Genomic DNA, 24,186 nt, shown 5'->3' on the forward strand with positions numbered 1-24,186 from the left:
ACGAAAAGGTGACTTACAGATAGATAAACAGACAGCCAATCAGATAGGTACATAGAAAAATACATTTCTTAAAACATACAGGAAGGACAGAGCAAAAAGCTTCTAGCCACCAGTAGCTCTGGAAATGTCGATGCTCATTGGGAAGCCTTAGCATTCTGATCTGTGAAGTCAGGCCTAGCTGTAAAAGTTTAAATCAAAATGTGGCAAAGCTTGGCTGCTGTAGTGGAATTCAAAAGAGGAAGAGACCAGGAGACTCAAACCAGAACTTTTCTCTTCCCTTCTCACACTGACAACTGGATTTCCTATGAGCCTTGATTTGTCTGTCGAAAGTCAAATATGCAGCCAGCGCTCCCACATTTGTGTTCTTTCTCCTGTAAATTCAGTGAGCTCAATGATCAGGCCTATCATCAGCCAAGCGGGTACTGTTTTCTCCCTCAAGAAAAGAAACCAATGGATCTCCTACTGAGTCCACCCCAGACATGACTTTCCCATCTCTCCTTCTCTCCATTGCATGGCCTCCACCCCATTCAGGCCTCATGGTCACGTCGCTAGGTTACTGCAGCAGCCTCTGGTCTCCTCTTGCTGCTATCAAATCCATTCTTATCACTGCTGCCAAAGCCATATGCCTAAGATGCAGAGCTGACTGTGTCCCTTTCTGACTTAAACCTTTTCAACAGTTCTGTACTTTCCCTGGATCAAGTCCAAACCCATTAATTGTTGTAGTCAGGCCCTCCATCTAGGCTCCTGCTGCCTTCTCCTGACCCATCTCTCCCTTCTCCCCATTCCTCACTGACACCCCCACCACAATAGATGACATGGGGCTCCCAGATGCTCCACACTGTCTTCACCTCTGGGCTCGTCCTCATACTACTTGGCCCCTGCAATGCCTCAAATCCTTGTTCATTCTCTGTGCCTTTCTATGTCGATGCTTTTGTTTCCATACTTCCCCTGCCTATCAACCTGTTCTTTGTATTACTTCATCTCTTAACCAGCATGTATACCAGGATCACAAAATCAAATGTCTTCAGAGGATAGATTCATAATGTAACTATGTGCAATGATAAATATGAAACAATAGAAGGATCAGTGACAAGTGAGACAGTAAATGCCATGCTCAAAAACCTCAAGCTCAAAACTCAACCAACCAACCAACCAACTCACCAGCCAACAAAACATTTTCCTTGCCATACCCACCATCTACAGGAAGGAGTCAGCCATGGGCCACCAGTTGATGACTGTTGATGGCCTTCATCTGTAACCTGACTCTGAGCTTGGCTTGGCCCACAGGGTCTTCTGCGCTTAGATTCCCCTTTGAACTCTTGCTATCTCCATGCATCTGGCTCCCCGTTCAGGGGAATTTTCACAGTCTGTGCTGTCTGCTCCCCTTTGGACCTCACAGGGGTGTTCACTGTGTGTAAATAGCTAAAAAGAACACTAACATTTACACTGAGTAAGCCAATCCCATCATACACCTGGCCCAGGCAAGATGTTATTAATCAGTATCGTAATGAAGCCTAATTACAGCAGATGATGCCTCCTACCAGGTAAGGCAATGGTTACAGATGGGAACAAACCAGGAAATCACTACCCTCTCCCAAAAGCTTGCTCCACTGCAGCACTGGAGGTTAACTCTGGTGGGACTGAATGGCTACAGTGACCAGAGTCCAGCTGAGGGCCCTATTAGCAGTAAGAAATGACCTCTCTCCCTACCACCAACATAAATGCAGATGGGACAGGAAGTGGAGCTGGGCTTCTAGTTGGGAGTGGCTTATGGACCTTCTCTTCCAGTTGACATTCTGTGTATTTCCAGACATGACTGGGTCTCCTTGTTTCCAGTATCTACCCCTGAGTCAGGCCTTGGTAAGGCATTATAGTCTTCAAAACATGATATTTGATTCCTCAACTTCTTGTTTTTTCCTTTATTCCTCCATTTACTCCTCTTTTCTCTTTATAGCACTCAAGCATCCAGGGTCCCTCCCAACTCCATCTTCTATTGCAGTTCAGTGGGTTAATAGTGCAGGCTGTGGAATCAATCCGCTCTAATGTGAATTCTGACCCTCCACATCTACCAGCTGTGTGACCTCGGGAAAGTTATTTTATTTCTCTGGACTTCAGTGTCTCATCAGTTAAATGAGAACAATAATCCCTGTCTTGTCTTCTTCACATGGTTGCTTTGAGGTTGAATTGGGGAAGCCATCTAGGGCAGTACCTGCCACATAACTGACTGCCCTCTCTTAATCCTGCAACTTCACTGAGAAGCCATTAGGGAGGAGAAGTTCTTGTCCCTTGCTAATTGCTCCTTTCTTTACTTGGGAATGAAGTATAGACTTCACAATGCTCCCATAATCATACTAAGGGGAAGTACCCACTGGTCTAGGATAACTCTAGCTCCTTCTGCATATACCATCCACTACTGTTAATACAGCAATTTCCTCATGCTACTCTCTTGTTCAAGAACCATCTCTGGCTCCCTGTTGCCTATAATCTAAAACTAGAAATTAGTATGATGGCATTTAAGGCTTTCTATAATCTGACCCCAAAGAACTTTTCCAACTTTAGTTCCTAAGCCTCCATTGTGTGAACTCAGCATTCAGGCCAATTTCTTCACATGCTCAGTTCTATCACTGAGCCTTTATTCATCATGACTCACTCTTCACAATGTTTTCCCTGTTTTGTAAGTTCCTTCACTAGACTGTGAGGGTAGATGCTATTTTTTTAAATTTCAATATCAATAGAGCTGATAAAATTAAACTCTCAAAAAATAGTTGCTAAACTGGACTAAATGCCATCATTTCAAATACTTCTTCTCTCGTAAGTTCCAGAACAGATCCTTTTGGATGGTCTAATGTAGTCGAGTTCAGACACTGAAGCCAAAAGACTTTGGGTCAAACCACTTTGATGGTTAATGTGGTGGTTAATTTTATGTGTCAATTTGGCTGGGCCATGATACTCAAATATGTTATTCTGGATATTTCTGTGAGGGTGCTTGTGGAAGAGATTAACATTTAATCAGTGGACTTTGAGGCAAAGAGATTGTCCTCCATAATGTGAGTGGGCCTCATTCAATCAGTTGAAGGCCTGAATTGAACAAAAGACTTACCTCTCCTGAGCAAGAGGGAATTCTGCAGCAGAAAGCCTTTGTTCTTGAAAAGTAATATTGAAAAGAGGACACAAACAAATGGAAAAACATACCATGCTCATGGATAGGAAGAATCAATATCGTGAAAATGGCCATACTGCCCAAGGTAATTTATAGATTCAATGCCATTCCCATTAAGCTACCAATGACTTTCTTCACAGAATTGGAAAAACTGCTTTAAAGTTCATGTGGAACCAAAAAAGAGCCCGCATTGCCAAGACAATGCTAAGCCAAAAGAACAAAGCTGGAGGCATCACGCTACCTGACTTCAAACTATACTACAAGGCTACAGTAACCAAAACAGCATGGAACTGGTACCAAAACAGAGATATAGACCAATGGAACAGAACAGAGCCCTCAGAAATAATACCACACATCTACAGCCATCTGATCTTTGACAAACTTGACAAAAACAAGAAATGGGGAAAGGATTCCCTCTTTAATAAATGGTGTTGGGAAAATTGGCTAGCCATAAGCAGAAAGCTGAAAGTGGATCCTCTCCTTACTCCTTATACGAAAATTAATTCAAGAGGGATTAGAGACTTAAATATTAGACCTAAAACCATAAAAACCCTAGAAGAAAACCTAGGTAATACCATTCAGGACATAGGCATGGGCAAGGACTTCATGTCTAAAACACCAAAAGCAATGGCAACAAAAGCCAAAATTGACAAATGGGATCTAATTAAACTAAAGAGCTTCTGCACAGCAAAAGAAACTACCATCAGAGTGAATAGGCAACCTACAGAATGGGAGAAAATTTTTGCAATCTACTCATCTGACAAAGGGCTAATATCCAGAACCTACAAAGAACTCAAACAAATTTACAAGAAAAAAACAAACAGCCCCATCAAAAAGTGGACAAAGGATATGAACAGACACTTCTCAAAAGAAGACATTTATATAGCCAACAGACACATGAAAAAATGCTCATCATCACTGGCCATCAGAGAAATGCAAATCAAAACCACAATGAGATACCATCTCACACCAGTTAGAAGGGCAATCATTAAAAAGTCAGGAAACAACAGGTGCTGGAGAGGATGTGGAGAAATAGGAACACTTTTACACTGTTGGTGGGACTGTAAACTAGTTCAACCATTGTGGAAAACAGTGTGGCAATTCCTGAAGGATCTAGAACTAGAAATACCATTTGACCCAGCCATCTCATTACTGGGTATATACCCAAAGGAATATAAATCATGCTGCTATAAAGACATATGCACGCATATGTTTATTGTGGCACTATTCACAATAGCAAAGACTTGGAATCAACCCAAATGTCCATCAGTGACAGACTGGATTAAGAAAATGTGGCAGATATACACCATGGAATACTATGCAGCCATAAAAAAGGATGAGTTCGTGTCCTTTGTAGGGACATGGATGCAGCTGGAAACCATCATTCTCAGCAAACTATTGCAAGAACAGAAAACCAAACACTGCATGTTCTCACTCATAGATGGGAATTGAACAATGAGATCACTTGGACACAGGAAGGGGAACATCACACACCGGGGCCTATTGTGGGGAGCGGGGAGGGGGGAGGGAGAGCATTAGGAGATATACCTAATGTAAATGATGAGTTAATGGGTGCAGTACACCAACATGGCACATGTATACATATGTAACAAACCTGCACATTGTGCACATGTACCCTAGAACTTAAAGTATAATAAAAAGAAAGAAAGAAAGAAAAGTAACATTGGCTCTCCCCTGATCTCCAGCCTGCCAGTCCACCACTGCAAACTGCCAAAATTGCATGAAGGCTAGGTGTAGTGGCTAATGCATGTAATCTCAGTGCTTTGGGAGGCTGAGGTGGGAGGATGGCTTGAGGTCAGGAGTTCAAGACCAGTCTGAGCAACAGGGAGAGAAACTGTCTCTACAAAAACAATTTAAAAACTGCATGAGTCAATTCCTTGAAATAAATCTTTTTTTTTTTTTTTTTGAGATGGAGTCTCACTCTGTCGCCCAGGCTGGAGTGCAGTGGTGCGATCGCTGCTCACTGCAAGCTCCGCCCCCTGGGTTCACACCATTCTCCTGCCTCAGCCTCCCAAGTAGGTGGGACTACAGGTGCCTGCCACTATGCCTGGCTAATTTTTTGTATATTTAGTAGAGACAGGGTTTCACCGTGTTAGCCAGGATGGTCTTGATCTCCTGACCTCGTGATCCACCCACCTGGGCCTCCCAAAGTGTTGGAACTACAGGTGTGAGCCACCGCGCCTGGTCAAAATAAATCTCTTTATATATACATGCACACAGACACCCTATTTGTCCTGTTTCTCTGGAACACCCTGACTAATACAGCCACTTACTATCTGTGTACCTTTATCAGGTCATGTTACCTCATTGAGCCTTTGTTTTCTAATCTGTAAAATGAGGATGATTGTTCTTCCTTCACAGGGTTATTGTAACAACTCACTGTGGCCCTGACAGTGTATGTCAGAGCACCTGTAATTTGTAAGCTATTTCACCTTGCTAAATCTTATTATCAAGGTCCATCACCTCCAGGAAGTCATCTCAACTGCTCTAGCCCTCTTTGCTCTTTGACACTGCTGGGGTCCCAGAGGAAGCCGGGCCCATACCACAGCCCTGACTTTGTCCTTTCTTTCAGCATCCAAGCTCATGTGATGATGCCCAGCACTGCATGAGCCTGGTGGGGGATGGAGGGACTGAGTAGGGGGCCTAGTAGAGATGTTAATACAGAATAATCCAGGGCAGCTCTCAAAGCTATAGCAGAGGCTGCTGAGGACTCAGACATGGTGCTGCAGTCAGTTGGGTCCTGAATTGAAATTCATCCCATTGCTTTTTGTCTCGACAGGGTAATAAAAAATCCTCAGACAGTATATTACGAATGCAAAGGTACAACACTGGCTCTCTGCTCTCCATCACCTTCTGAGAGAAGGGGACCTGTTGGGGGCCTGAAGGAAATAGGCTTTGAAAGGAAGATAGTGGGTAGAAGCAGATGGCATGTCCTTGGCTGAGCAGGGAGGGCTGGACTCTCACAGTGCTAAGCCAGTGCTTCCCGACCTTTCATGTCATGACTCTCCAAGAATTTTTTGATATTTATTTGCAGACTGAAGGAAAAGGTGAGGGACTTCCTTCTGCTGGAGGTTATTAGCCCTCAGGCTTGGGCCACTCTAGGCCTTGTGAGGCTGTGCAAGGGCTGAGGGACCTGTACCTTGGTACAGCAGCAACCCATCCAATCACCGAGGCTGGGACTCTATTTGATATGCTTTCCTCCAAGCTGGAAGCAGAGAAGATGCTGAGGTCCTCACAGGTGACTTGAAAAGCTCAGTTTGGAAGTGTTATTTGGACCCTCAGGCTCCACTGGGTCTTAGAGTTGCTGTTTTTCTTTTTGGATCAAGCATCCTGCAAATCTGATCATGTCATTCCTCACTCAAAATGACTACCACCTACATGCCTAAGTAGGGAACATAAAACAGGGACCCCATTTCTCCATTGTATCTCTTGCACTCTCTCCCGAATGATTTCATCTATTTTTAAAACAACACTCTTCTCTCTCTCTCTTGCATCTTCAGGTGGTTGGTTTGACTGATCTAGAATAAATGACCAGAAGATAAGGCTTTAGGCTGGCTTGGCTCCAGGCCACAGGTGGAACTCAGGTCTGCCTTCCTCCCTGCTCATCCTGGGGTAGAGCTGAAGTGGCAGTGGCTCCCTGTGACATGCTCTTCCCCTGGCAGATCACTGGAGTGGCAAGTGCCAGCCCCAACCACACAGGCACGTGGAAAACCTCCATCTGAGTTAGTTCCATTAGTGTCCCTTTGGCCAAAGCAAGCTACCCAGGTATGCCCAACATTAGTGGGGCTAGGAAGAATACTCCACCCACAGCCCTTCCCTGTACTTGAAGCTCCAGACATTTCCAGCTCCTGAAAACAGCATGTTGTGTCATGTCTCTGGGCATTGGCCTAGAATGTCCATTTCATCCTGTGAGTTTCAGCTCATGGGCTCCTCCTCTACAAAGCCATTCCTGCCCCCTAAGGCAGAGTTACGCACTTTCTCCTTAATGTCCCCTCTCTACCTTATGTGTCCTTTCAGGGTACTCTTATTAATAGTAATATTTGGATGCCCATTTCTCCATAAGACTGCACTTTTGGAATGCAAGAGCCTTTCCTGACCCATTACTGGGTCCTCAGCCACCTTGTATGGGGCCTGGCACAGAAGGAATGCTCAGAAACTTTTTGTTAAACAAATGAGTGAATAACTGAATAAATGAATGGCCAGTGTCTGCTCCTTTTGATTTCAAAGTGCTCACTAGCCTCTTTACCTGGAGCCACTGGTCTCTGTGTATGCTTTGACCCTGGGCCCATTAGGGTACCGCTCAAAGCCCTATGTCTAGGTTATAATAGACCTAAGTCACATTGAATAGAGTCGAAGGCCCTTGACCCAGCATCCGTGTTTGTGGTTGCAGTTTGAGTTCATAGAATGTCTGATCAGGGAAGAGTATTAGAGACTCCTTCATTCAACTGCACCTTAAGGGAAGAAGCAATGTCTTACTCATCTTCGATTGCCCATGCCCAGCACAGGGCATGTGACAGAGTAGGTGCTTGGTAAATATCTGTCTTGTGTTTTTCATTGTCACATTTTTATAGGTAGAAAAGTGAAAACCCAGAGCGGGAAAATGGAGTTACTGAGTCACACAGGCTGTTTCTGGTAGTCTGGATTCCAGCCTGGTTTCCAGGAGCCCAGACCTAATGGACTTTTTCTAAGGCCTTATTTCTTGACACAGACCTAAGGTTACATGAAGTAGGTCCTTACTAACTTCTTCCAAATCCTTCTTAGAACACATGGGTGGGTCACTGGTGGGTCTAAACATGGATAAGTTCAAATTGCTTTAAAGCCATGAAGTCAAAAAGCAGCATACTATGGTAGCAAAAGAGCAGGCTTTGGAGGAGGGCGACAGACCTGGGTTTGAGAACCAGGAGAAATACTTGCTATGTGACCTTGGACAAATCCCCTAGTTACCTTGAGCATCAATCTCACCCCCAACCCTCCACCATCACCAAATGGGACCATAATGCTACTCTTTTGAGGTTGTAATAAAGATTCATGCTAATATGTGCCATTTACCTAGAACATCTTAATCTCAGGTGGTCAATCACTTACAATGAAGTTGTGTTTTCAAACTGTACTTCAAAGCTGGCCTGCTGCACTAGCCATCACCATTGGAGATTGTCTGCCTTTACAAAGACTTCCAGTCTAGATGCCCTGCCATCCTGGTGGTTTAATATTCACAGTGCTGCTGCTCACTGTGAAACAGCCACTGACCATAAAGTTTGACATTTTGAAGAAGAAAGGGCTTTGAATTAGTCATGCACATGTGCAGTCATTGTTCCTTCTTGTCCTGCTCTGGAATCTAAAAATGACTTTCAACAGAGCCCAGTAACTTTCCCTCAACAATCACCTTCCGGTGAAGAGGTATGGAGGAGTTTAGGCCAAGTAGAAACTCCCAGTCACTCAGAAGAAACCCAAAGCAAAGTGAAGCCAATGTGCACCACATTTGGAGAGAGGGGTCTGTCCTGCCACAGCTTCCTGGTCTGCTGCCTCTTCGAGGAGCAGTAGGGACTGGAGGGCTGTGAGAGGTGGGACATGGCAGGTGAAATCTCACAGACAGTCTGGATGTGAGCACAGGAGGAAGAGCAGTGCTGTGGAATCCTGGGGCTTTGGGTTCAGAGCTTGACTATGCCTCATACAAGTTTGGTGACTCCAGGTAGGTTAATATCATGGGTTAACATTTTTTTTACTTGTAAGATATAGTGACTGCTTCATAACGCTGCCATGAGAATTAAATAAGCTCATAAAGCACTTAGCACAGTATCTGGCACATAGTAGGCAAGCAGTAAATCTCTCTCTTCTTGAGAGAGATTTCCAACTTTCTAAGACTCAGGCGTCTTCCTCATGCTGTAAATGTGCATTCCCAGAATCCCAGACATCCCCTCGCACATACTATCATGAAAGTGCTTAGGCAAGGGGATGTGTGCATGAGATTTTCCAGTCTGCCTTAGTGCATATAAGTAGGGGTCGACTACAGTCACACTTTCTTATGAGAGAACTCAAAAGAAGAATCCTCTTTTGCTTTAAAACTGGTCATCTGGCTTCATGTGTCTCTGTAGTGGTGCAGACAGTTCTCCATCCAGGCAATCAGATGGCCTCCCAACCACCCGGTCAGCAGATCCCTGACTTACTGGGATCCCCATGAAGCGAGCACACAGAACTGTAAGGCGTAATAATAGATATCATCCCTTACCAGGAGTCAGTCAGGGTGTTAAGTACTGACATGCATTAACTCATTTAATTCTCACCACAACCCCGAAAAGTTTGTACCATTACTTGTATTCAACAGATAAGATATCTGAAGTGCAGAGAGGTGAAGTAACTTACCCAAAGTCACACAGGGCTTGGAAGTGGCAAAACTAGGATCTGAAACCAGACTTGTATGATTTCCGAGTCTGAGTTCCCAACCACTGAGCCACATCAGCTCAAATCCCTGCATTTCTGGCCTTTGCCTGAGCCTGCACCACTTAGTTTCCTGGCTTTCTCCATAGCTGGGCTGAGAGATATGATAGTCTCAGAGGATGCTGTGAAGGATGCAGGTTACTCACAATAGCCTTGGTGTAGTGTCTAGCTAGACTTCAGACAGCTGCATGCTTGCACTGTGTTTTGGGACTGTGCCCTTGGCATTCATCAGGGGACACTATGAGAGGCATCATGACACTCATGTTGGCATCTGCTGAAGGAATGCTCTTGAAGCCAGAGGCCACCACCTCCTACTGGGCCCCCACATGGATTCCCAGGTGAGATGTTTCTTTAAGAGCTCAGTGCTAGGAAATGTCTTTCATTGCTTTATTGTGGCAGGTGCTTTTGTTATAATTTACCACAGGTGATAAATAAATGAGCAAGCAAATTAAAATAACTGGCCCATGGACACATCCACCAGGATGTCATGTGGGCCTCGGGAGATTTCTTCCTCACCACAAACCTTTCCTGTAGGACACACTGGGAACAGAGACCCCCCTGGGCATGCTGACAACCTCTGGTTGTCCCTTAACTCAGTTCACAGTTAACTCAACCCCTCATCAGACACTCAAACAAGAAACCACTCTGTCCTCTCTTGAGGAGGCAGAAGTGAGAGACAGTGAAACCCAAAAACAGTTCTTTCAAGGTGAAGGTCAAGTCCCCAATTTATGAAAAGCTCAACAGGTATTACAGCATTTGAGTCTGAATCTGAACTATGGTATGAGGAATGGGGAAAGTGAAGGAAGGAGAGAGGGAAGGAATAATTGGAAAAGAACAAAAAGAACAAAAGAAGGAGGCAGCAGAGTGGGGCTGAAAGGGATATGAGGAAGAATAGGGACTGCTGAGCCCCTGCCCAAGTCCGAGGCCACTGTGATAGGCACTGACACAGGTCCCCTCATTCAGTCCTCAACATCAGTGAAGGTGTCAGAGCACAAAGCATTGCTCAAGGTCATCCAAGTGGAGAATACTTAATTCTCCACTTAAGAGAGGACAGAGTGGCTTCTTGTTTGAGTGTCTGACACTAAATGTGGATTTAGTGCAACACATTTCCACTATTCACCTTGAGAGAGGGAGCTAAGGAGAAAGAAAAAGAGAAAAAAAAGTAGACGAGGTGGGAGGAAAGAAGGGAGGTTGGGTGGGGGGAGAAGATAAAAAGTGGAGAAGGTAAGAGAGGGTGTAATAAAGTTATGTGCAATTGTGTGTGTGTGAGAGAGTGAGTGTGTGGGAGAGAGAGGGTCAAATAGAAAGACAAAAAGACAAAAATGAAAACAAAATGGGGAATGAAAGAGGAAAGAGAGATTACCTATGCAAGGAAGAGGAATGCTATGCAGAGAGACCTGGGAGAATTGAGGGGGGTGCCCCTCCCCTCTGCAGCCCCACAAAGATAGCTCAAGCCCTCCAGAGCATAGGACTTAGCCCGGACAAAGGACCAGACTGCCTTCCAATCCTCTATGTGGAGGGGAGCCTGACTCTCACAGCAGCCATGCACCCTGGGGGCCAGGAGAGGGCACTTCAACCTCAGGCAACTGCAAGGAAGCTGCCGCTTGTGGTCCCCCAAAGGCAAGCAGCGGAGGGAAGGAGCTGGGAGAGAGTCCAGACTGTTGCTCAGTTCAGTGGGTTACCAGCCCTGTGGCCAGCATCTTTCTGATGAAGTTAGGTTGTGATGCACATCCCTGCTAACACAGGCTGGGAATTAAACTGACTTGGGTCCTCTGTGGCTGCCTCTACACCAGCCCAGCGCCTCCTCTGGGCCCTGCCCCTGCCTCTTCCCTATTCTAGATCTTTCTGTCCAAAAGAGCAACATGCTTCCAACTTCTCCCCAGGCCCCTCCTGCTCTTCCCCTTCACCAGGAATCATCCCTTCTTTGAGTCCAGGGTGAAATAGTTTTCAAAATCATTTCTCGCCTACTATGCCATTTGATCTGCCCAGCTATTTACAAGGTAGGTGCAGTAGGCAGAGTGGGAAACTGGCACAGATGAAGTGTCAGCTGTCTACATTCACATTAAAAAATTAAAATCACTGGACTTTCCAGTTCTTAAATTCTGTGATGAGAACCCAAGTGTCTTAACACTTTATCATGACATGTTTCCTCAACACCAGACTAAGGAGGGCTAATATATGCTGTTTCTAGCTGAGCATCAAATACCAAATCCCAGTTACAGACTGAACCCTAGCTTTAGTCACAGATCTTTATGGTAGACTGAGTCCTGAGACTAACCCTAAGTGAATTTGTCCTGGTAAAAGTTCCAAACTATGCACATGAGGACAGAGATCTCTACTGGGATATCAGAGTACTCTGAACACACCTTTGAGAAGGCTGTTATTTAAGAATCTGAAGAACTCCTTAGGAATCTCAAAAACCCTTCATGGAAGTTTCCCTGCAACCTATAATCCAAACAGATTTCATCTCTTCTGATAACCCAGGAATTTATTACTCGGATTTCATCCAACTGGGTACTTGGCTAGTAATAATAAGAGTATCATTTATTGAGTGCTTATTATGTTCCAGGTAATCTATTAGGCACCTGAGAATTTGTTTTGTTTCCATCTACTGAAAACAACACTGTGAGGTAAATATCATAATAATCATTGTTACAGATGGACAAACTGAGGCTCAGAGAGATTAGGTCACTTGCCTAAGTTCACACATCTGGTAAATAGCAGAACCAAGATTTGTACCCAGGTCAGTCTGACTCCAAAGGCTATGCTTGCTTCATTCTATTATTAACAATGGCATCTGTTATATCTCAACTATTAGCTCCTCAATCATATGACTGATTTCTTCAAGGAAAGTGTCTTTTAGTGGAGCAATCAGAGGATTTAATATTAGAAGAAACAAGTTCAAGCTTCTGTGAGGATATTGCCCCACTACCTATGCACTAGTGACACCTGGACATTCTTCCTTTTAGTCTAGCGCTGAGTTTCTGTACTTCTAGAGCCTCAGACTGGTCTTGGCTTAGGATAGGAACACAGAGACAAAGTGCACCTCCTTCTCTGAGCCTTGAATTCCTTATTTGTAAAATAGAAATAATAATACTCATATCTACGGATTGCTGTGGGGATCAAATGAAATGATGGTTCTGAATACGCTTTATACACTGATGAATGCTGTTTATTTCTGGATGGCTTACCCAGGGCTTGGCATTCTGCAGGAGCTTCATAAATACCATAAAAATATGTATTTTTTTCTTCTCTTTTTTTTGAACTGACAGCCGAGCATCCTTTGTCTCCTCTCTCCTCTCCACTGACTCATAGCTGAAACTGCATGGATTGAGAGCAGTGGTCCTGATGTCCTCCTCCCTCTAAGTTCCAACTTGCATCCCTCCCAGCCACAACTCCCACCTCCTGTCTCTTGAGACACATCAACAAGCCAAGCACGGCCACAACCCCAGCTAAAGGCCCTTGTCTCAGACAGAGTTGGCAGCTGCCTCCTCTTATTGGCAGCACATTTATCATCTTGAGGAAAATATTGATGGATAAGAAATCCCAGACAGGCAGCATGTCTTGGCTCGGCATGCAGCCTGAAGTGAGGTATGAGGTGCTAGTTTTAGGGTCTTTCTGAAAGAAAGGGAGAGTTGGTGGTCCTATAGAGAATGGCTCTGTGTCCCCAGGGGTCACAGAAAATCCTAAGATGACCGTGTCCTGCACGTAGTAGATGTTCAATAAATGTTAGATCCAAATTAAATAAACTCTTTGAATGAGCCTGGAGGATGGAGGCCCTTTGTCCAAACCCTTTATTTTACAAATGGGATCCCGGGCAGGGTTGTGATTTGCTCAAGATCATAGCAATTCAGCAGCAGAGACTGGATTAATAAAGTATGTGGCTCATGAATCTCACATCAAAACACTGTCCAATACACAACATTCCACTAGGAGATATCCCAAACTTCTGGCCAGATAGTATGATCTGAGAAACTGGATCAGGGCTGCCGAGGGGAATCAGGAGGAAGGAGATCCTTAGATTTACTTTTAGAGCAAATCTCCCAGGAACACATCCTTTTAGAGATGAAAAGAGTGAGAAGGGCAGGCAGGTGTCACTTGGTGAGGTGCTGTGGCATTTGCTTGTGATACATTCACCTATCTCCAACTGAGCCCATTCAACTCATCCTCCCCACTGCTGCCATGGTGCCCTCCAGGCAACACTGGTGTGGTTGTGGGTCACTGGTGCTTCACTAGCTGGTTCCCACAGCCTTCTCTGGCCTCACTGCCTCTCACTCCCTAACTCACACCCAAGGCTCAGACATGTCCAAAGGAGGAAAGTAGCTCTCTGGACTGGACATACACTACTCTCTCTGCCTGCAAAGTCTTTTGCTCTCTTCTCATTCTTCTAGACTTGGTAAAAGTGATGGTTCTTCCTTCCTGCACCTCTTCCCACCCCCTGATCCCCTCAAGGCTAGGTTAGATGCTCCTTTTCTCCATGTCCTGTGTTCCCACCTGTCACAACTCTCCTGCAGTCACTCTCCTGCCCATCTCCTCCACCACCTGGGAACCTCACCAGGCATAGGCTACAGCCACTCAGCTCTGCATCCCCAGAAACCAGCATAGGGCCTGGTGCAGTGTAAGTGCTCAGTGAGTATAGCCTTGGATTCCAGACCCTCCCTGTCATTATCTTCCCCATAAAAGTTCAGAATGGAGCTATCTCCCACTGGCTCTAGTTCTAACCTCTAGAGCCACAGAGAAGAGATCTACTCCCTCTGCTTCATGAGAGCTCTTTAGAGCAGGGGTCCTTGAGCCCCTGGCCATGGATTTTTACAGTGGCCTGTTAGGAACACAGCAGGAGGTGAGTGGCAGGCGATGCATCATTATGACCTGAGCTCCACCTCCTGTCAGAACAGCAGTGGCATTAGATTCTCATAGGAATGCAAACCCTATTGTGAACCATGCATATGAGGGATGTAGGTTGTGCACTTCTCATAAGAATCTAACTGATGCCTGATGATCTGAGGTGGAACAGTTTCATCCTGAAACCATCTCCCCTCCCAATGCTGGTCCACTGAAAAGTTTTCTTCCATGAATTCGGTTCCTGGTGCCAAAAAGGTTGGGGACCGCCACTTTAGAAATTTGACCAAAGCAAATATGTAGCCCCTACATGTCTTCTTGCCAAAGAAAATATCCCCAATTATTTTTTACCAGTTCCTCATATGTCATAGCTTTGGGTAGGTTGACCAACCATCTTTGTTTGCTGAGAACTGTCCTGGTTTTGGCACAGAGTCCCCTGTTTTGGGAAACTCCTCACTCAGTCCCAGGCAAAGCAGGGCAGTTGGTAAACCTAGCTTTGTGTTCCCTTTCCCACCTGATGCCTCAGGACCTGTGCACCATTTTATCAATGTTCAACATAGAGAGGGGGCCAGAAATGAACACACAGTTCCCAGCGTCATTGACATAGCAGGGCAAAGAAAGGCCAACACCTCTTTGCTCCCCAAATCTATTTATGTGAATGCAGCCAAAATCAGCTTCAATTTTGGTGGAGGGTAGTGTGGTGGATGTGGGAGTTGACACATTGCCCTGTTGATCAATATCAAACTTAATAGCATCAATTCAGATGCCTAAACCATTTTACTGCACAGAAAACCTCATTTCCCCAAATCATTACTTCCAAAGCTGCTTTTGTTTCATTCTTTTTACTCTAAAGGCAGAAATGACTCAATATCTTTGTTCCAATTATTGTCCAATTAAGCCCCCCTCAAATGTTCCAGGCATTCATGCATTCAACAATTATTTATTAAGCTTCTATAACATAGCAGACAGTCCCTCTCGTTGTCCTTGGACTGATAAAAGTTAGGCCTAAACCTGAAACTGGTTGGAGCTAATCTTGGGTAAATGGTCTTTCAACTTTTGGGCTCTCCCCACATTTGTGCAATAAGAAGGTGAGAACACAAGTATTATATGCATAAGTTGAAGGGGATATTCATGTAGACAAACAGGTTCAAGTTACTTAGGAACCAGCCAGGATTTCTTTTGACCGTCAGCTAACAGCCATAATCCTGAAACAATATCAACTCTATTTATTATCGACTTGGTTTCCATGGAGGCTTGCAGGTGCTGCTAGTGAAGGCTGACAGTTATCACTATAAAGTAACTTTACAACTTTGTAATTTGTAGCTCTCTGCTGACAGTAATATTAACAGCATTTCGAATTATGGCCATAAACTTGACAACAGCAGATAAAGCCCTTAGAAACCTCATTTTAGGGGATGAGGGAGGCTAGGGGAAGGTAATAACGTTTAGGTTTTCCAGGCCTGGGCAGGAGACATTCAGAAATCAGGGGCACATTTTGATCTAGAGGTGAGAAGCAGTCAGCCCAAGGCAGGGCTTACAACAGGCAGCAGCTCAGCCGGGCACTGCAGAGAGAGGGTCTGGGCAGCATCCAGCAGAGCTGCAACTGGGCTATCAGGGATTGCAAACAGGTCAAAGCTAGGGATGCCCATCAGAGAGAGGGGTGAGAGTAAGAGCTGACTAGTAGGTCCCAACCTCTGCTGGGTTCAGAAAAGGCTCTTGTCCAACAGGAAATGGAGGGAAACTGGGAAGATTCCAGAGCAGGGAGGAGGGTTAGATAAAAACCTAGCCGGCAGAGTGGAGCGAACACACACTTTGAGCTGGATCAATCTGGATTTACGTTCCCACTCTACCACTAGTAGCTGCGCAGCCTGGGGCATGTTAGTTGATTTTTCTGGGCTTCCATTTCCCTACTTGTGAAATGGAGATACTATCTCAAAGGCCCAAATCAAATGATTCTCTATGTATCTGGAAATAAACTTAAAGATCATATCATTTCATCTTCTACACTAAAGACAGGAGAATTAGGACCCAAAGCAGGGAACAGACCTCCTCAAACCTACATCACAAGTTACAGGCAAAGCTGATGCTCTTGTGCGGGGACCTGAGCCTCTTCATGAAGCACATTCTCAATATTATTATTTTTACCATTACTGCTACTATTATTCTCATTCATTCAGCCACTTAGTCAATCAGAAGGATTCATATTTAAAGATCAAACTTTAGCCCATGTCTGTAGGGAGGAGAAAAATATCAATAGATTGCATGCAGTACAGCTTAGACTTCAGTTCCCAAAACCCTCTGATGGAAGCGTTTTTTACTTAGGAATCTTAACAAAGCTTTGACCTTGGGTATGGCACACAAGAACTAGGAAGCATCTAGGTATCTTTAGATGCCAACCAATAGGTGAAACTTGACTGCTTCCTACTCTCCTGTCCTCCACCTAAAATTTCGTGAAGGCTCCCTGGCAAGAACGAACATCTAGGCAGTACCCACCCCCAACACATACAGGTGCCGATACTGCTTCTGAACAGCACAGATCACATAACTCATTGCCCTATTCTTGATCCAAGTGGACTAGCACATACTGGGTGAGGCCTGCTTCCACTTCATTCATTCATTCATTTGTATTCACTGAGTATCTACCTAGTATCAGGCTTTAGCTAGAGAGGTGAAGTGATTTAACCAAGGCCACATAGCTTTATGAGGGGGTCAAGGGGCAAAAGGTCATACTGGAACTGGGGTCTTAACTCTCAGTCTAGCTTTCTTTTCACCAAGTTATCAAGCAGAAGCCCACCTTGACTGTGTACACCAAAAAAATCTTTTCTTCATTGTGACTTTATAGTACCTTGTAGAAAAATCTATGTTGAGTCTATCCAAAGCCCAGGCCTGTCTCCAGAACTTCAGGCCTATAAAGTCCTCTGCCAACCAAACTTCTCCATTTGGATTTTATATAAACCCCTTATACTCAATACAATATATACAGAGCTCAAAATATCCCCCTCTCCAACCCTTTTCTCCAATAGTCTGTAGCTAAATGATTGGCCCTACCATCTATCATATTGTTTTCTTTTTCTTTCTTTTCTCTCTCTCTTTCTTTCTTTCTTTCTTTCTTTCTTTCTTTCTTTCTTTCTTTCTTTCTTTCTTTCTTTCTTTCTTTCTTTCTTTCTTTCTCTCTCTCTCTCTCTCTCTCTCTCTCTCTTTTTCTTTTCTGTCTGTCTGTCTTTTTTTTTCTTTGATGAAGTCTTTCTCCTCTGTCCCCCAGGATGGAGTGCAATGGCATGATCTCAGCTCACTGCAACATCTGCCTCCCGGGTTCAAGCAATTCTCCTATCTCAGCCTCCCAAGTAGCTGGGATTACAGGTGCCTGCCAACAAGTTCAGTTATTCTGTTGTTGTTGTTGTTGCATTTTTGTACAGATGGCATTTCACCATGTTGGCCAGGCTGGTCTTGAACTCCTGACCTCAAGTGATCCACCAGCCTTAGCCTCCCAAAGTGCTGGGATTACAGGCATGAGCCACTATGCCCAGCCCCATATTGTTTTCAATTCAAGAACCTGGGCATCTTCCTTGACTCTTTCCTCTACCCCATATCCAAACAATCAGCAAGAATACTCAATCCTACCTGTTAGATATTGGAACATGTTAAAATGGAACTTTTAAATTGTAGTTTCGGCTGAGATCCCAAGACTATAGACATCACAGTTCAGAGTGAAGTATGAAACCACCATGCAGGACTTGCAAAAGTAACCCAGAAAACCAGTTTTGCGATCTTTAGCTCACCTTTAGACATGAGGGCCAGTGGAGGGGAATAGTGACTCCAACAGGGGTAAACCATCAGATCACCAGAGGCTGAGGAAGGAACCATAAGCAATTGAACTGAGCAGACACATCTGCTCCCATCAACAGAGCTCAAGCACCAGGAGAGGATGTGTCTAAAGAAGCTTGTGAGGGACTGCCCATGCTGTCTCATGAGAGTACTAGTCCCCTAAGACCTTTCCCATTCCTTTTCTCCTCTCCCTCACCCTGCTCAACCTTGGAGGAGTGAGCAGCTACTGTTACCCAGATCGAGGGGAAAGGCTGGGAAGCCAAGTCAGGGAAACAGAAGTGAGCCAGACCTTAACCCCTTGGTCACATGAGCAGCCTATTTGAGATAGGTCTGAGCTAGAGGATGGGGAGGGTTTTTACTTTGAAGAGGTTTGATGTTTTTGATTGGATCAGACGTAGTCATTGCTAAACTGAGACTGTTTTGTGACTAGAATTAATTAGAGAACTTTTAATTTCCTGAGAGCGATGGGAGACTCATGGGGCCTGCCAGAGCTTTTGTATCTCTAGATCTATAATCTCTATCTATCTATCTATAAAGCCAATGGGAGACAAAAAATAAAGTTGTTTCATAATTGCACCTTGTGAGTACTGCCTGTTCAATGTACTTGTTACATATTTCACAAAACTTTCTCTTTCTTTCCATGGTCCAGCTCTGCCTATATTTATTAATCATCTGCTGCTTCTGGCCCAGCCCCAGCTACCCTCCAATCCTTTGGATGTAGCATCTGGGCTCTCCCCTGTACTTCTCCCTCTGCCAGGAAGGCTACTCCACCCCTTCTTCTCCTCCCTGCATTCCATCCATCCTAGAAGTCTGAGCCCTAGTTTCTCTTCCTCCACGAAGCCTTTCTTCCTACTCCCTCCTGCACCACCCTAGCTGGGTTAGATGACTCCCACTGCTTCCCCAACCAGCAGAGCTCCCCTCTGTCAGAGCTTTTAACCCTCTCTGATGCTGATGTCTCTTTAGCTTTCTCCCTCCCCTCAAAACTGTCTTCATCTTGAAAGTAGAGACCAAGTTTTTTCATCTATTTCTAGTGTCTAACATGTTTGGTTGGATGGATGAGTAAATAAACGATAGCTTCAATGTCTGATGTAGGTTTCAGAGGACCCAGTGCAAGGCATATATGGGCTCTGAAACGAGACTAATCCAATTAACTGAATTTGATATATCAGCATCTTCTCTTGACCACATCAGCCATACCCCTCCCCTTAAGAGCCAGCATTTTCTTATTTCAATGTGTCCACAGCTACAAGCCTGGGTGGAAACCAGTCTGCTCAGGACCCAAGGTGTCTGTTCCCAATGTTTTTCTCATCCATTATGTCAAAGAGCTATTTCCTCTTGGCTTGTAACCAGACTATAAACAAATGCCATATAAGCTCTGGGTTACTTTATGATTCCAGTTTAGCCTTTCTCTCTCTCTTTTTCAAATCGTTTGAACAGAGCATATTTATTACTTGGCAGGCCAGTAAAATGTAAATAGGGTTTCCTGAAGAATGGTTCAAAATTCGTTGGAATTTATCATTTCACAAAAACAACAAATGACAGGAAGGAAAGGCAAGGGACCTAATATTTAATGGCACAGACCATATGCTCAGTGATTTATCTGCATGCATTCTCCCATGTAGCCTTAACAACAACCCTGTGATGAAGAAACTGAGGTTCAGAGTGGTTAAATATGGGATTAGGGCTTTCAGTGAGAATGACGCAAAAAAGAACTCACACCCAGGACTCTGACACCAGCGTCGTATTCTTGCCACAGCATGGCCACCGGCCATGGCGGAAGCCTCTGAGGATGTCTCTCTTTTAGGTTCTGTTGAAAGCTATGGGCCTTCCCCCCAAAAAATGAACTCTACATATTTACTCACAGCTTCGCATACATTTTAGTTGGTTCACAGGCTTTTGTTGAAGCCATCTGTAAGCCCCTCAATTAAGAACCCCTAAACTAAAAGAATGAAAGTAGCTATTGGCTTGGCCTGACTAGCTGCCCAGGACACTTTTGTATTGATTTTCCCTATTAAATTAGAAACTCTTTTGTTCATGGAATCACTGAATATTAAAACTCAATAAAAATTATGGATTATTGGTAACATGGAATATTGATAATCCATGGATTAGTTATCCAACTCATCTAAGCATGGAATTATATAACTTATATTTTAGAATCAGGAAAATCTTAGAATGTCAGAGTTGGAAGTGATCAAGTTGACACATAATTTTATTCCACAAAACTCTGATGGGTAGGAAGAATAACACACAGAGGCTAAGAGAGGGGACAAGACTTGCTGGAGGCCACCCATAATAGCATGGAGTCAAAATCCAAATCCTAGTTGCTAGTTTCGAGGCCAGATTGTCAAGTTAAAGATTCAACCGCCATGTAGTCTGCATGGGGCTGAGAAAAGTCAAGACAAGAATATTTGTTAAGTACCTCCCAGATGCCAGGCAGTACCAGGGGAATGCAGATATAGTGCCATATTTCACCCTCCCAATAACCATGCAAAGTGAGTACTATTTTTATTTTACAAATGGGAAAAGAAATTCAGAGTGGTGAGATAACCAGTCCAAGGTCACACAGCCAAGTAAGCATCAACAACCATGTCCATTGCTTTATTTCCCAAATATAGAGGAGAAGGGAAGTCAGAGAGAGCAAAATCCTGGTCATGTTTGGCTGATGCTTTTCCAAGGAGAAGAACTGAACCAATGGATACATACGCTCTGGTCTGTGGAGCGGTGGACACTATTCTGGACGTAGGTGAAATATCCCTTGGGATTCTCTGCATCCCCAGCCCTTCCTGATGTTATACTCATCCAGTATCCTCTAGCTAACTAGTCTGGCCTCCATGATACTAGGAAGGGGGCACCCTGGATGACAGCAACAAGAAACTCGATCAATGGAACAGTACATCTCTCACTTTGTGAACCAGTCATTGTTCTGTGGTCAAAGCAAGACCCTTAACTGTGATGACCCCACCAATGCTCTTTGCCCAGCAAACCTAACAACAGCCACTGATCTCTTGCTGTAACAGCCCTATCTATCTTCTTTCACACAGACAGTGGTCCTCATTCACATTCACCTTTTCAACGTCACTTAATATTTAGTTCACAGTGCACACTCACACAAGCTATTTCCTTTAACCTCATTGCAACTCGGTGAGGTTAAGTATTATTACATCCTCCTGCTACAGATTAGGAAACTAATCTGAGGCCCAGTGAGGTTATACAACTTGCCCAAGGTGACACTCTAGTAAGTGGGTGAGCCTAGGATTCAAACCCAGATATGTCTGAATCGAAAGTCTGTTCTGTTTGCATAATACCATACCTATATTTTAATGAATATCTCTATTTAATTCCCACAGCAGGGGTTAGACAAGTGTGAAGGTCTTTGGTCCTTCGTAACGGTGAGGAAGCTCACCTCAGAGAGGTTACAGGACTTGCAGGAGGGTGCTCTCTGGGATGATGTTGGTGCTGTCATCAGAATCCAGGTCTCCTGATTCCTAGTCTAGAGGACATTTTCTCCCAGACCATATTGCCTTTCCCATCAGACCATGTAATTTCTTTTTCTGGTTGGGACATGGAGCCAGCAGCCAACAAAGATCACAATCTGTCTCCCTGAAGTCTCCCTCTGTTATGAAATGAGAGTTGGTTTTTTTTTTAAGTATTTCAAACAGAACCCAGGTTAAATCACCCTTGCATGCATTGAATCGGCCTAAGCTTCCCTGGTGCAGTTTGTTTCCTCTTCTCATCCTCTGGAGGACAGAACAAGGCAGGGTAGGCCCATCAGCATCATGGCCGGCTCAACTTGTACATAGCCTCTCTATTCACCCTAACCCCTTCCAATCACAAGCTCCCATTCCCTGCCGCCCCTCCCAAATAGTCAATTACCAAGTCTTCTCAGTTCCACATTCTAAATATTCCACAGCCACCACTCTGGTCTTGGCCTGAATTATTTCTCACCTGTATTTTTATAACAGCATTCTAATGCATGTCCCTGCCTACAACACTGGCCCTCTCGAATCTGTCCTTTCCACTGCCATCAGAGTGGCCCTTCATCCCCATTAAAAACCCTTCTATTGCTCTCCATTGTCTACATTCAAGATCAAACTCCTTACAGCTTTCCACTTCAAATGTATCATTGTGTCTGAAGTCCTTCAGCCACAAGGGACCACTTACAGCTCCTGCCCATACCTTCTGTAAGCCCCTCTCTGTCTACCACATCCTCGCTTCAACAACACCCTCACCCAGTTTGACTAGTTCATATTAAAAACTCACTTCAGGCTGGGTGCAGTGGCTTCCACCTGTAATCTTAGCACTTTGGGAGGCTGAGGCAGGTGGATCACGAGGTCAGGAGTTCGAGACCAGTCTGACCAACATGGTGAAACCGCATCTCAACTAAAAATACAAAAATTAGCTGGGCGTGGTGGCACACACCTGTAATCCCAGCTACTCAGGAGGCTGAGGCAGGGGAATTGCTTGAACCCAGGAGGCGGAGGTTGCAGTAAGCCGAGATCGTGCCACTGTACTCTAGCCTGGGTGACAGAGCAAGACTCCATCTCAAAAACAAACAAACAAAAAACCTCAGTTCAGAGGTCTCTTTTCCTGGGAAATCTTCCCTGACTCCCAGGACTGCGTGTGAGTTCCCTCTTTCCCCCGTGTAAAGACATTCTTGTCTTTAGTATGTTCTCTGTTAACATTCCCTGTGCCTAGAACTTTACCTGACCTATGACAGGCACTCAATATATACTTGTCAAATGAAAATGTCCCAGAGCCTTCTGGAATTCCTCCACCACAGAATTTATCATGTACATTGTCTCCTCGAGTACACTGAAAGTTCTGAGAGTCAGAAACCATGCCTTTTTATTCAGTATTTTACCCTAGGTGCCTTTTATGATTCCTGGTGTGTACTAATGGTGTGTTTACTTTTGATAAATGAGGGTTGGCTGTTGAGGGGTGGAAACCTTGGGCCTGAACCAAGGGTGGGCTTTCTACTAAGAAACACATTTTCTTCTAATACAAAAGCATGTCAGAAGGGCTAAGAAAAGGCAGGAGAACCTGTCATATTGGACAGCAAAAAACAACAACAAACTAGGTGCAGGCCTCCTCTGGAGGGACCCTCATCTCCCTATGAATAAGAATTGCAGAATCCCCTTTGGTGCACAAGCTGAAACTCTTATTCCAGGCAGTTCTCTGTCCTTTTGCCATAATATTACGGGAGAGCAAAGCAAGCACAATGTGGAATGAAGCATATGCATGTATTATAGGAGTTAGCAGATTCTGGAGAAGCCATAGGCTGTATACATCATCTAATGTGTGTATGGGGCATGGAGAGGGGCAGTGTGGCACATAACAGGTGGCCAGGACTTTGGAACCCACAGACCCTCTTCCTCAGAGCAGAGCCTACTCCCTTGGCCTTGCTGAGTCAGGTGGGTATTAAAGCAGACTGCAAGATGACTCTTAGCCTTGATGACTGTACGTAGGGAACTCTCAGTTCCAATCATAATCTCTCTGTGTCCAACAGGAGCTGGGACACTGCTCTAACACCTGGCCTACCCCCTGCCAGCCACTCCTTCTAGGGCCATTGCCCAGCTTCCAATGTTCCTGGCAAGGTACCTGGACACCATACCCCCCACTCTCCCAAACACACACATACAAACAGAGCCACTAACTTGCAATTGGCTGGTGGGACGAGCCCTAAGTCATGCCACTTTCAGAAAAGATGTTTTCCTGCACAGAGGAATTCCATAAACACTCACCAAGGGTTGAAAAAATGCTAAAAAGAGCACTTCTACTTCCAGGGAGGGGGAATTTGCAGAAATACAGAGTTCATTTCATCTAAAGTTCCTTCCTTCTCCCTCCACTTCTCCCTCCACTCCTTTCCTAACTAAGTGTTAGGAAAGGAGACATAGATCAACCCA

At 44.6% G+C, this 24,186-nt stretch overlaps 1 protein-coding gene across 8 annotated transcripts in view; it reads right to left on the reverse strand.

The window, feature by feature from the left end:
- The window catches only part of AGBL4 (ATP/GTP binding protein like 4), a 1,449,848-nt gene that overhangs the window by 42,416 nt on the left and 1,383,246 nt on the right, over nt 1-24,186 (reverse strand). The window lies entirely within an intron of this gene.

The sequence above is a fragment of the Papio anubis genome, chromosome 1 (assembly GCF_008728515.1).
Source record: "Papio anubis isolate 15944 chromosome 1, Panubis1.0, whole genome shotgun sequence".
Taxonomy (NCBI): Eukaryota; Metazoa; Chordata; class Mammalia; order Primates; family Cercopithecidae; genus Papio; species Papio anubis.